The sequence below is a fragment of the Ictidomys tridecemlineatus genome, chromosome X (genome assembly GCF_052094955.1).
Source record: "Ictidomys tridecemlineatus isolate mIctTri1 chromosome X, mIctTri1.hap1, whole genome shotgun sequence".
Classification (NCBI taxonomy): domain Eukaryota; kingdom Metazoa; phylum Chordata; class Mammalia; order Rodentia; family Sciuridae; genus Ictidomys; species Ictidomys tridecemlineatus.
The window spans coordinates 24,097,926-24,111,054 of record NC_135493.1 but is presented as its reverse complement, the minus strand read 5'-3'; the positions used below and the strand labels follow the sequence as shown (position 1 = coordinate 24,111,054).

Sequence of the window (13,129 nt, the reverse complement as noted above, 5' to 3'; positions counted from 1 at the left end):
TATTGTCAAACACTATTTTTCTCAAACCTTAAGATTTAATGTTGTTTTATTTGTTGGGATTTGAATTTATTTAGAATCAGTTACCCTTCTTTCTCTTCTTTTTTACTTCTTTCTTTTGAAATAAAAATGTTCATCTCGTGCCTGTTCCACCATTTTCTTTTGGAAGTAGATAATTAGATTTCACAGACTCTCATGAAGAAAAAGTTGCCTCAGGATGACTTGTGCCTTAAGTCTCATGGAGACCATATTTACATGAAATTTTGGACTTAGAACTTGAATTCAATACTTGACTGACTTTTGAGTCTTTAGGGATATAAGGAATGCATTATTAATGTGAAAATGCTATGGTTTAGAAGTGAGGTGTCCCCCAAAAGCTCATGTGTGAGACAAAGCAAGAAGGTTTAGAGGAGAAATGATTGGCTCTTGATGGAGATTAACTGAGTGGTAACTGAATGTGGGTAAGGTGAGTCTGGAGTAGGGTCCCTGGGGGCATGATGTTGGGGTACAAATTTTTAATCTGTATATCTGGCAAGTAGAGTCTTTCTCTGCTTTCTGATCATCATGTGAACTGCTTCCCTCCACCACACTATTCTTCCATGATGTTCAGCCTCACGTTGAGTCCCAGGAATGGAGCTGGGTGTCTATGGACTAAGACATGTGAAACTGTGAGCCCTCAAATAAACTTTTCCTCCTCTACAGTTGTTCTGGTTAGGTCTTTTAGTTGCAGTGCTGAAAAGCTCACTAAAACAAAACAACTATTATTATTATTATTATTATTATTATTATTATTATTATTATTTCTTCTTCTTCTCCTCCTCCTCCTCCTCCTTCTTCTTCTATACCAGGGATAGAAATCAGGGGCACTCAGTCACTGAGCCACATTCCCAGCTCTATTTTGACTTTTATTTAGAGACAGGGTCCCCGTGTGTTGTTTACCACCTTGCCATTGCTGAGGCTAGCTTTGAACTCGCTATCGTTCTGCCTCAGTCTCCCAAGCCACTGGGAATACAGGTGTGTACCACCATGCCCAGCCCATTTATTGCTTCTTGATTTTACTTCTTGTACTTTAGGAGTCTTGTTAATGAAGTCAGACCCTAGGTTGACATGGTGAAGTTTTGGGCCTAATTTTTTCTTAAATGAGGCACAAGGTCTCTGTTCTAGTGACTAAGTCTTTGATCCACTTTGAGTTTTGTGCAGGGTGAGAGATAGGGGTTTAATTTCATTTTGTTACATGTAGATTTCCAGTTTTGACAGCACCATTTATTGAGTATCTTTTCTCCAGTGAGTTTTTGGCACCTTTTTCTAATATGAGATAACTGTATTTATGTGGGTTTGTCTCTGTGTCTTCTATTCTGTACCATTGGTCAACATGTCTGTTTTGGTGCCAATACCATGCCATTTTTGTTACTATGGCTCTGTAGTATAGTTTAAGGTATACAATCAATAATGTGAAGAGAAAGCCTACAGAATGGGATGCACCACATGCACCTCAGGTAGAGCATTAACATCCAGGACATATAAAGAACTGAAAAAACTTCACACCAAAACAAATAACCCAATGAATAAGTGGACTAAGGAACTGAATAGACACTTCACAGAAGAAGAAATAGAATTGAACATCTCTAGCAATTAGAGATATGCAATTTAAGATTTAAGATGATAAGCTAAAGGGAGGCTGCATTCCTTTGTTACTAAAAGAATTGGGATTCAAGCAATGGGAACACTGTTTCTCTGTGAATTATTAGAGTATCCTGACAACAATGCCTGCTCTTGACCATAAGGCCAATTTACTAACATGGGGCTTCCCCAGTCACCTCCATCTTGGGACACTGCAACTGCTGTAGTAGTTCTCTCCATATGGTAGCCTGCATCTGGGGACACCAGACAGGTTCTAGAGATAGCCACCAGCTGCAGCACTGCACACCACAGAGTTACATCTGTAAACACACTGTCCAGTGCTACTGCCCATCCTGTCCTGATGCCCCATCTCTGAAAGTTGCCACCTACACCTTGGGACACCATTTTCACCATCTTGGGTTATCTTTGCTACCACCATCACCATCTTTAGTTGAGGAACTCTCATCTTGGGGCCTAGAAGAAATATCAAGGTATCTATAGTCCCCCAACTCTCACTCCTCTATAGCCACTAACCCAGCACAGTGCTTCCAGCTATGTGGCTGGTCCACAGATTGCAAAGCCTGCCCCTGATCTGACTGGTATAAAACAGCTCTTTGTGACAGGTGGACAGGTGTGCAGGCTCCAGAGCACAGCCCACAGCGCCTCCGGAGAGGAAGGTTCCTGATTGGGAAGTAGAAAGAAAGGGAGTGAGTAAGATATTGTTTAGAGACCAAATTAGAGATCAAGAATTGTGGGGTCTGTGGGTGATATACGGTGATAAAAATCAGGCACCCACATCATATGAGTGGGCCCCAAAGGAGATCCTTGGTGTGCAGTCTTACAATGGGGACTGGCAAATGCTATACCCCACCTCCAAGAGTTCTACCTCTAAAACCAATCCTCCCACTCTGGTAACCTTCATCATCTTGAAGGTTGAGATATCAACAAATACCAGACAACCCCACCTACTGGATGAGAAGGGAAGCAGCAGGAAGGATATTGAACTCCAACAAAAACAATCCTTTAATTTTTCTTCAAGATTTTTTATCTTATTTTTCTTTTCTCTCTCTCTCTCTCTTTTCCAGCCCTCATATTCCCAACATTTATGAAACCAAGTAAGTTTCATGTATTAGGTTACTGAGGAATGGGATGTCTGAATAGTATAATATAGTTGTGTTGTATATTCTTTTATCTGTTATTTTTACATTTTTCATATTTCTTAATAATTTTTATTTTTTTGTACTCTTGCTCTATTTTTTCCACTTGCATGTCTTCCCAAAGTCTATTTCTCTCATCTCCTACTACCAGCCAACTTCTTTTGATTTCTCTTTCATACTTGCTCAGACCTAAAAACTCTACATCTTCACCTCTTACCTCCCTAATGTCACATCCTACATCCCTCAGTTCTTTCCTTGTCCACCATTAAAAACTGTAGACCCTTTTTAAACCTACTGTTTATGTTGCAGATAAAAATCAATCTCACCATTTCTGTCTATTCTGACAAAACTGTAAACATCTTAATACGAACTATTTGGTTTAAGGCTGCATATTGTTTGTATTGGGATTTGTTAACATTGATCTCCCCATTAAAGAAGAGGTGTTGGAATCCTGGAAGGACACTATAATTCTATAGGGTAAAAACTGTAATACTGCACTGCTAAAGGCGAAGTTACATAAATAACATGAAAAAAACTAGGGAAGAATGTGCCCTCAAACAAACCAAGATACCACATTATAAGAATTCATGGCCAGCACAGCAAAAGGAATGTCATAAAAGGAGTTCAGGATGTACATAATTGAAATGTTCTGTAAATTAAAGGATGATGTAAGAGAGCAAACTCAGGCAACAGAAGCTCATTTTGATAAAGAACTAAACAAACAAAGTTAGGAAGAAAAAGATTACTTTGAGGGCTGGGGTTGTGGCTCAGTGGTAGAGGACCTGCCTAGCATGTGTGAGGCACTTGGTTCAATTTTCAGCACCATATACAAATAAACAAAATAAAAGTCCATAACAACTAAAAAAAATTTAAAAAGATTACTTCAATAAGGAGATAGAGATTCTGAAAAAAAAAACTAAGCTGAAATCTTTGAAATAAAGGAAACAATAAATCAAATTAAAAACCCAATAGAAGGGTTGGGGTCATGGCTCAGTGGTAGAGTGCTTGCCTCACATGTGTGAGGCACTGGCTTCAATCTCAGCATCACATAAAAATAAATAAATAAAGATGTTATCTTCATCACTAAAACAAAAAAAAATAAAAAGACCAAAAAAAGTGCTCAATAAAAGCATCATGAACAGAATAGATCACACCTCAGACAATGAAGACAAATATATAATCTTGATAATAAAGTTGACCACACATAGTAGATGGTAAGAAACCAAGAGGAGAATTATGGGATAACATGAAAAGACTGTATGACCAATGTGATTCTGCAACCTGTACACTCAAAAAAATGAGAAATTATACCCTATTTGATTCAAATGTATGATATGTCAAGATCATTGTACTGTCATGTGTAAATTTGAAAAAGAATTATTCAGATAGAGGAAGGCATAGAGTTACAAAACAGATGCAGGAATAAACTATTCAATGAAATAATATCAGAAAATTTCCAAACCTGAAGAATGAATTGGAAAATCAAATACAAGAGACTTAGAAGACACCAAATGTACAAAATCACAATATAGTTCAAATCACAATATAATGAAATTTCCTAGCATACAGAATAAAGAGAGAATTTTCTAAGCCACAAGAAAAATGAATCAGATTACCTATAGGGTAAACCAATTAGGATCTCTGCAGATTTGTCATTGCAGACCCTCAGTGCTAGGAGATCTTGAAATAGCATATACCAAGCTCTGAAAGAAAATTGATGCCCACCAAGAATCTTATATCCAGTAAAATTAAGCTTTAGATTTGATGATAACATAAAAACCTTCCATGATAAACAAAAGTTAAAAGAATATACAACTAGAAAGCCTGCACTATAAAACATTCTTGGCAAAATATTCTATGAAGAGAAAATAAAAAATAATGACAAAAATTAGCAAAGGAAGGTACTACACTAAAGGAAAATGTCAATCAAATGAGAAATGAAGTAAATGTGAAAATCAAAACTAAAACAAAATGATAGGGAATATAAACAATCTTTCAATAATAATCCTAAATGTTAATGGAATAAATCCATCAGTAAAAGGACATAGACTGGCAGATTGGATTAAAAAATTAAAAAAGAGACCTAACAATATTCTTCTTTCAAGAGATTCATCTCATAGGAAAAGACATCCACAGACTGAAGGTGAAAGTTTGGGAAAAAACATTCCACTCACAAAGACTGCAAACAAAAAGGGGTTTCCATCCTCGTATCAAATATAGTAGACTTTAAGCTAATTTTATTCAAAAGTGACAAAGAAGGACACTTCATGCTGCTCAGAGGAACCATACATCAACAAGACATAACAATTATAAATATATATGTCCCAAACAATGGAAAATCTATGTTCAAAAAACAAACTCTTCTCAAATTCAAGACTCAAATAAACCACAACCAAATAATACTGGGTGACTTTAACACACCTCTTTCACTACTAGATAGATCTTTCAAACAAAAGCTGAACAAAGAAACTATTAGAATCAATAATATAATCAATAACTTAGACTTAACTGACATATATAGAATATTTCATCCCTCGATGAGAGAATACACTTTATTCTCAGCAACACATGTATCCTTCTGTAAAATAGACCATATATTATGCCACAGAGCAATTCTTAACAAATACGAAAAAGTATAGATCTTATACTGCATTATATCAGATTTCATGGAATGAAATTAGAAGTCAATGATAAAGTAAAAAATAAAAACTACTCCAACACTTGGAGACTAAATAATATGCTACTGAATAAACAAAGGGTTGCAAAAGACATCAAGGAGGAGATTAAAAAATTCTTAGAGGTAAATGAGAACACTGGTACAACATATCAAAAACTCTGGGACCCTATGAAGGTAGTACTAAGAGGAAAGTTCATTGCATGGAGTTCATTCCTTGAAAGAAGAAAAAGTCAGCAAATAAATGACTGAACATTACACCTCAAAACCCTAGAAAAAGAAGAACAAATCATGACCCAAAACAGTAGAAGCCAGGAAATAATTAAAATCAGAGCTGAAATGAATGAAATTGAAGCAAAACAAAGAATTGAAAAAATTGACAAAACAAAAAGTTGGTTCTTCAAACAAAAAATAAATAAAATTGGCAGACCCTTAGCCATGCTTACAAAGAGAAAGAGAGAGAAAACTCAAATCACTAACATACGTGAGGAAAAAGGAAATATCACAACAAACACTACAGAAATACAGAAGATTAGAAATTATTTTGAAAACTTGCACTACAACAGAATAGAGAATATCAAAGTCATCAACAAATTTCTATAGGCACATGAATGCCCAAATTGAATCAGGATGATATACACAATTTAAACAGATCATTTTCAAGCAAGGAAATAGAAGATGCCATCAGAAGCCTACCAACCAAGAAAAGCCCAGGACAAGATAGATACACATCTGAGTTCTACAATACATATAAAGAAGAACTAAAACCTATACTCTACAAATATTTCATGAAATAGAAAAAGAGGAAGCACTTCCAAACTCATTGTATGAGGCCAATATCACTCTGATACCAAAACCAGGCAAAGACACATCAAAGAAAGAAATTTTCAGACCAATATCTAATGAACACAGATGCAAAAATACTCAATAAAATTCTAGCAAATCAAATACAAGAACATATCAAAAATATTGTGCACCATGATCAAGTGGGGCTCATCCCAGGGAGCAAGATTGGTTAAACATACAGAAATCAATAAATGTAATTTATCACATTAGTAGACTTAAAGGTAAGAATCATGATCATTTCAATACATGCATGGAAGCATTCAACAAAATATAGCACCCATACATCTAAAAAACACTAGAAAAACTAGGGATAAAAGGAACATATCTCAACATCATAAAAATTATCTATGCTAAACCCCAGGCCAATATCATTCTAACTAGATAAAAATTGAAAGCATTCCCTCTGAAAACTCTTTCACCACTTCTATTTAACATTGTTCTTGAAACACCGGCCAGAATAATTAGACATACAAAAGAAATTAAAAGAATACAGATAGGAAAAGAAGAACTCAAATTAGCACTATTTGCCAAAGATATGTTTCTATACCTAGAATACCCAAAAAATTCCACCAGAAAACTTTTAAAATGAGTAAATGAATTCAGCAAAGTAGCAGGATACAAAATCAATACCCATTAATCAAAGGTATTTCTGTACATCAGTGATGAATCCTCTGAAAGGGAAATGAGGAAAACTACCCCATTTACAATTGCCTCAAAAATAAAGTAAAACACTTGGAATGAACTTAACGAAGAGGTGAAAGATCCCTACAATGAAAACTACATAATGCTAAACAAAGATATTAAAGAAGACCTCAGAAGATGGAAAGATCTCTCTTGTTATTGGATAGGTAGAATTAATAGTGTCAAAATGACCATATTACCAAAAGCTCTATACAGATTTAAGGGAACTCCAATCAAAATCTTGATTACAATCCTCATAGAAAAATAAAAAGCAGTCATGAAATTCATCTGGAAAAATAAGAGACCCAGAATAGCTAAATCAAATCCTTAGCAAGAAGAGTGAAGCAGGTGGCATCACTATACCAAACCTTAAACTATACTACAGAGCAATAGTAACTAAAACAGCATGGTATTGGCTCAAAAACAGACTTGTAGACCAATGGTACAGAATAGAGAACACACAGACTAACCCACATAATTACAGTTACTTTCTATTATACAAAAGCACCAAAAACATACATTGGTGAAAAAATAACCTCTTCACCAGTGTGCTGGTAAAACTGTAAATTCATATGCAACAATATGAAATCAAACCCTTAACTCTCACCATGCACAAATCTCAACTCAAAGTGGTTCAGAGACCTAGGAATTAGACCAGAGACCTTGTGCCTAATAGAAGTAAAACTAGGCCCAAACCTTCATCATGTCAAATTAGTCCCCAACTTCCTTAAAAAGACTCCTATAGCGCAAGAATTAATATGAAGAATCAATAAATGGGATGAATTCAAACTAAAGAAAGCTTCTTCTCAGCAAAAGAAACAATCAGTGAGGTGAATAGAGAGCCTACTTTTTGGAAGCAGATTTTTACCACACACATCAGATAGAGCACTAATCTCTAGGATATATAAAGAACTCAAAAATCTTAACACCAAAAAACCAAATAACCCAATTCATAAGGAACGGAACAGACACTTCTCAGAAGATATACAGTCAATCAACAAATATATGAAAAAATGTTCAACATCTCTAGCAATTAGAAAAATGCAAATAAAAACTACTCTAAGATTTGATCTAATACCAGTAAAAATTGCAGCTATTAAGAATACAAACAACAATAAGTGTCGATGAGGATGTGGGGATAAAGGCACACTCATACAATGCTGGTGGGACTGAAAATTGGTGCAACCACTCTGGAAAGCAGTATTGAGATTCCTCAGAAAACTTGGAATGGAACCACCATTTGACCCCGCTGTCACACTCCTCGGTTTGTACTCAAAGGACTTAAAAACAGCATACTACAGGGACACAGCCACATCGATGTTTGTAGCAGCACAATTCACAATAGCTAAACTGTGGAACCAATCTAGATGACCTTCAATAGATGAATGTATAAATAAACTGGTATATATACACAATGGAATATTATTCAGCATTAAAAGAGAATAAAATCATGGCATTTGCAGGTAAATGGATAGGGTTGGAGAGTATCATGCTAAGTGAAGTTAGCCAGTACCAAAAAACCAAAGGCTTAATGTTTTCTCTGATAAGTGGATGCTGATCCATAAATAAATGGGGTGGGGCATGGAGAAATGGAGGAACTTTGGATTGGGCAAAGTAGAGTAAAAGAAAGGGAGGGGCCATGGGGTAGGAAGGAGGGTGGAATGAGATGGACATCATTTCCGTACGTACATGTATGATGACATGAACAATGTGACTACTTCATGTACAACCAGAGAAATGAAACAGTGTGCTCCATTTGTGTACTATGAATTGAAAAACATTCTGCTGTCATGTATAACTAATTAGAATAAATAAATAAATAAATAAGAAATGCAACTCAAAACTACTCTAAAGTTTGGGGTTCCAGCTCATTGGTAGAGTATTGGCTTAAAATAAGTAAACAAACATGAAAACAAAAGATTATCCCCTCCCACCCAAATTTATATGATGAAGTTTGGTTCCCAGTGTGATAATATTTGGAGGTGGAATTTTTGATAGATTATTAGATCTTAAAATATTAATCTTTTAAGATTAGGGATCTTAAAAGAGAGAAGTAAAAAAAAGTTTGCATTTCCCTCATGTAATTTGAAGACACAAGCAGAAAGCATCATTTGTGAAAGAATGAGTGAGTCCTCACCAGATGCTTAATCTGCTGGCAATTCTGCCTTGCACTTTCCAGGAACCATAAATTTTTATAATAAGTTATAATTTTTATAAATCACCCAGTCTACAGTATTTTGTTATAGCAGCCCAAATAAATAGAGAGGCAGTTACAAATCATGTATTAGGTACTTAATTAAAATAACAGAAGAGGAGAAAAACAGACCATAACAAATATTGGAAAGAAGAATAACATAGGACTTTCTAAATCAATAACCGAAATGTAAGTAAATATAGGAAGCTCAAATAACATTAGTAAGGATAAATCTAAAACAAAGCAAAATGAAACAAATCTCCCTTAGACACATCATATAAAAATGTAGAAAACAAATACAAAGAAAAAAATCTTGCCCCCAAAACAGAGTTAAGTGTAAGTGTATGTGTGTGTGTGTGTGTGTGTGTGTGTGTGTGTGTGTGTGTGGAGAGACAGAGAGAGAGAGAGAGAGAGAGAGAGAGAGAGAGAGAGAGAGAGAAAGGGACAAGAAATAAAAGAGTTCTGATCAAAACATGCAGCCAAAAGAGAACAGAGTGAAACATGTAGTGTTGAAAGAAATAAAAGTGCACAAACTAAAGTTCTACATCAAGTTAAAGTGTCACTCAAAAGTATCAGTAAGCGTTTCATGGCAAGGAAATCTTCTCTGATGGATAAAAATATAAAGGATGGAAAGAACAAATATGAACACATGGTTATCAGTTGTCTTCCCTAAACAGGAAATGTAAAAATTATTGGAAGTTGAACATAGATTCATTAATGATATATATTATGAACTCTAGGGCAACATTCAAAATGCTTTAAGTGAAGTATAATTAATAGACTAAAAGAAGACATAAATTTGAATCATCAAATGCTTGATTAAAAATCAGTATAGTCAGGAAAAAAGAAACTTCATACAACAATAGTTAAAACATTTTTGTATCAATCCAAATAAATCAATAGTAAATTTAAGTGTGAATGATCTAAATAAATCAATTAAAAGATAAAATTTTCAGACAGAATAAAAATAGGAGATCCAACTACATGTTGACTTTAAGAGATCCATAATAAATATAGATTAACATATATATCATGCTAACAATAATTAAAAAGAAAGATGCATAGTAAGGGAGAGAACTCTCCCAAATACATTGTATGAAGTCAGTATAACCCCAATACCAAAATCAGACAAAGACACATCAAGGAAAGAAAACTAAAGACCGATATCCCTGATTAACATAATGTAGAAATCCTTAATAAAATATTAGCAAATCACACTCAAAAACACATCAAGAGGGTTTAGGTGGAGAGGTAATGTGACTGGTGCAACCAGGGCTTGGTGAGGCAGTGGGGCTGGATGGAGATCAATCCTTTAGTGGCCTCAGGCAGCTGGCCTGTGGGCGATCTTCCTGGTACCCACTTTGGCCGCTGCTGAGGCCCTAGGCATGTCAAACAACTGCACCAGCACTACCAAAGTTGCCATGACACTGCTCAGAGTCAGCAAAACCAAGACCAAGAACAAGATGAAGCATTTCTTGTGCCAGAAAATGAAGGTATTCCTGGCCAGTGAGCCAATCCTCAGCATTGGTATGTGTATGTGGGGTGAACAACATGATCAATGAACTGAGCAATGTCCCTGTCCCTCTTATGCTAATGCCAGATGACTTCAAAGCCTACAGCAAGATCATGGTAGATAATCATATCTTCTATAAGGAGAACTTCCCCAGCAGATTTAAATTTAAGGAATAGTCCTTGATGGTGTTCCAAAATCTCCTTGAGAAGATTGGAATTGATGATCAGGATTACCAGAACTCAGTGATACACAGTGCCCCCATCAATAGTGAGAGCCAGGAAAGGTGTGGTACATGTTTCTTCACCACCTATGACCAATGCTTTGTCATCAAAGCTGTCAAGTGAGGATGCTGCTTAAATGCACAATATCTTAAGGAAATACCACCAGTTTATAGTGGAGTGTCATGGTGATACCCTTTTTTGCCACAGTACCTGGGCATGTACTGCCTGACTGTGAACATAGTGGAAACTTACATGGTGGTCCAAAGGAATATGTTTAGCCATCAGCTCACTGCACTTGGCAAGTATGACCTCAAGGATTCTACTGTTGCCAGAGAAACAAGTGACAAAGGCAAGGCCAAGTACTTTCAACACTCAAAGACAATGACTTCCTCAATGAAGGACAGAAGCTGCATGTAGGAGAGGAGAGTAAATAGAACTTCCTGGAGAAACTGAAGTAGGACATTGAGTTCCTGGCCCAGATAAAGACAACTGACTACAACCTGCTGGTGGACATCCAAGATGTGGACTGGGAGGAACAGGAGGAGATGGAGGTGGAAGAACAAGAAAAAGACAAAGAAAGTGTGAATGATGGGGTGGGCAGTAACCTGTTTTGCTCCTATGGCATACATCCGGACAGCCCTGGTAACCTCCTCAGCTTTCCCCTGTTCTTTGGTCCTAGGGAGTTCAACCCCTCTGTTGATGTCCATGCCATGAAAATCCATGAAAGTACCCCAAAGAAGGTGGTCTATTTCATGGCCATCATCAACATCTTCATGCCTTATGATCCTAAGAAGAAAGTTGCACACACCACCAAAACAATGAAGCATGGGGTACAGGCTGAGATCTTGACTGTGAACCCCAAGTAGTAGTCCAAACATTTCAATGAATTCATGTCCAAGATCTTGACATAGTTTACTTCTACCTTCATCCAGAGCCAGAGAGCTGGGTAGAGAATCAGGGACTGGAGGAGGGTGAGGATGTATTAGGGCTAGATGGGAGTAGACAGTGTTGAGACTGCAGTCTGTGACACTGAGAGCAACCTTAGCTGGAGAAAAGGGGGATGTGCTATGTCTGCACATGCTCACAGGATATAACCTTGCCTTCTGTTTACCCTTGATTTCCCCCCATTTGACTCAGTTTACAAAGGTATTCCCTTTGGTACCTTGTAACCTTATAAGACACCTTGGGCTAGAGATGACTTTGTTGGTTTATTTGGGCTTTGTTACTGAAATTTCATTGCTCATCATGGTCACCTTTCCCATCACTGCCCATATCAGTTTCCTTTAATTAAAGAGGTACCTGAAAGGTCCAGTATCAAGATCTGCTACAGCAGGATGCTCTGACATCAGCAAGGAGAAGAGGTCAGACACTTTGGCGCTGCTGCATTTGATCTTATCTGGATTAACTTTTTAAATTTTATAGAGTATGGTGCATAATTTTTTCTACCTTTCTACCTTGAATCCAAGTAAAATTTACTGTTTTGCTCCTCTTTCTATCCTCCAGTGCTGTACTCCCAAAGGAGCAAAGCAGGTTGCTACCTGACATCTTGGATCAGAGTTGGAGACCTCCAGGGCAACAGGTCCATCCTCATGGGATGGTAATGGGTAAGGGAGCTGTTGGGATCTTAGACAGCTGGATATCAGAGAACCCTGTGGTCATCATCCAAGTCCCAAGCTTGCTTGGCCTCTGAAATTGAGATATTCTCACTGTCAAGCCTGCTTCTTTGATTCAAAAGAACTAGGAAACACCTTTGGATGTAACAGAACCCTCGTGTTTAAAAGGTTACTTCCCTTGGGAAGGCCCGAGAAACTGATGTATGTAAAATAAGCTCTTGTGAGTGTCATATGTTTCCTTCCTACTGACCTCCAGGCATCCTCAACCCATGGTTGGCTTGTCAACCAGGACAGAGTTCCAAGAACATGGGTGCCCTTTGCAGACCATTCTTTAAGCCTCAATTTTACCATGTACGTGTCTGGCTCCCTGTACTCATGTCTTTTTATCAGAATGGTTATAGCAAGCAAGATACTTACAACAAGGAGTGTGGTGTCCAAGCCTGAGATTGCTTCTGAGTCACTTGAGGATGTGACTCAGGAAAGCCAACTTGAAACAAGAGTGGAATTTGATCCAGTTCCAGTCTTGGAATTGTTTTTCCTTTCTACCTCTCTCTAAACTTGTGGCTCACAGGACTACTTCCAAAGAGTGGCATCCTGTAGCTTCATTTAAGAT

The 13,129-nt window shown here is 36.9% G+C and overlaps 1 pseudogene; it reads left to right on the top strand.

Moving 5' to 3' along the window:
• The first annotated feature begins 10,554 nt into the window (after window positions 1-10,554).
• LOC101971381 (phosphatidylinositol 5-phosphate 4-kinase type-2 beta pseudogene) lies at window positions 10,555-11,814 on the top strand (annotated as a pseudogene).
• The last annotated feature ends 1,315 nt before the right edge of the window (window positions 11,815-13,129 follow it).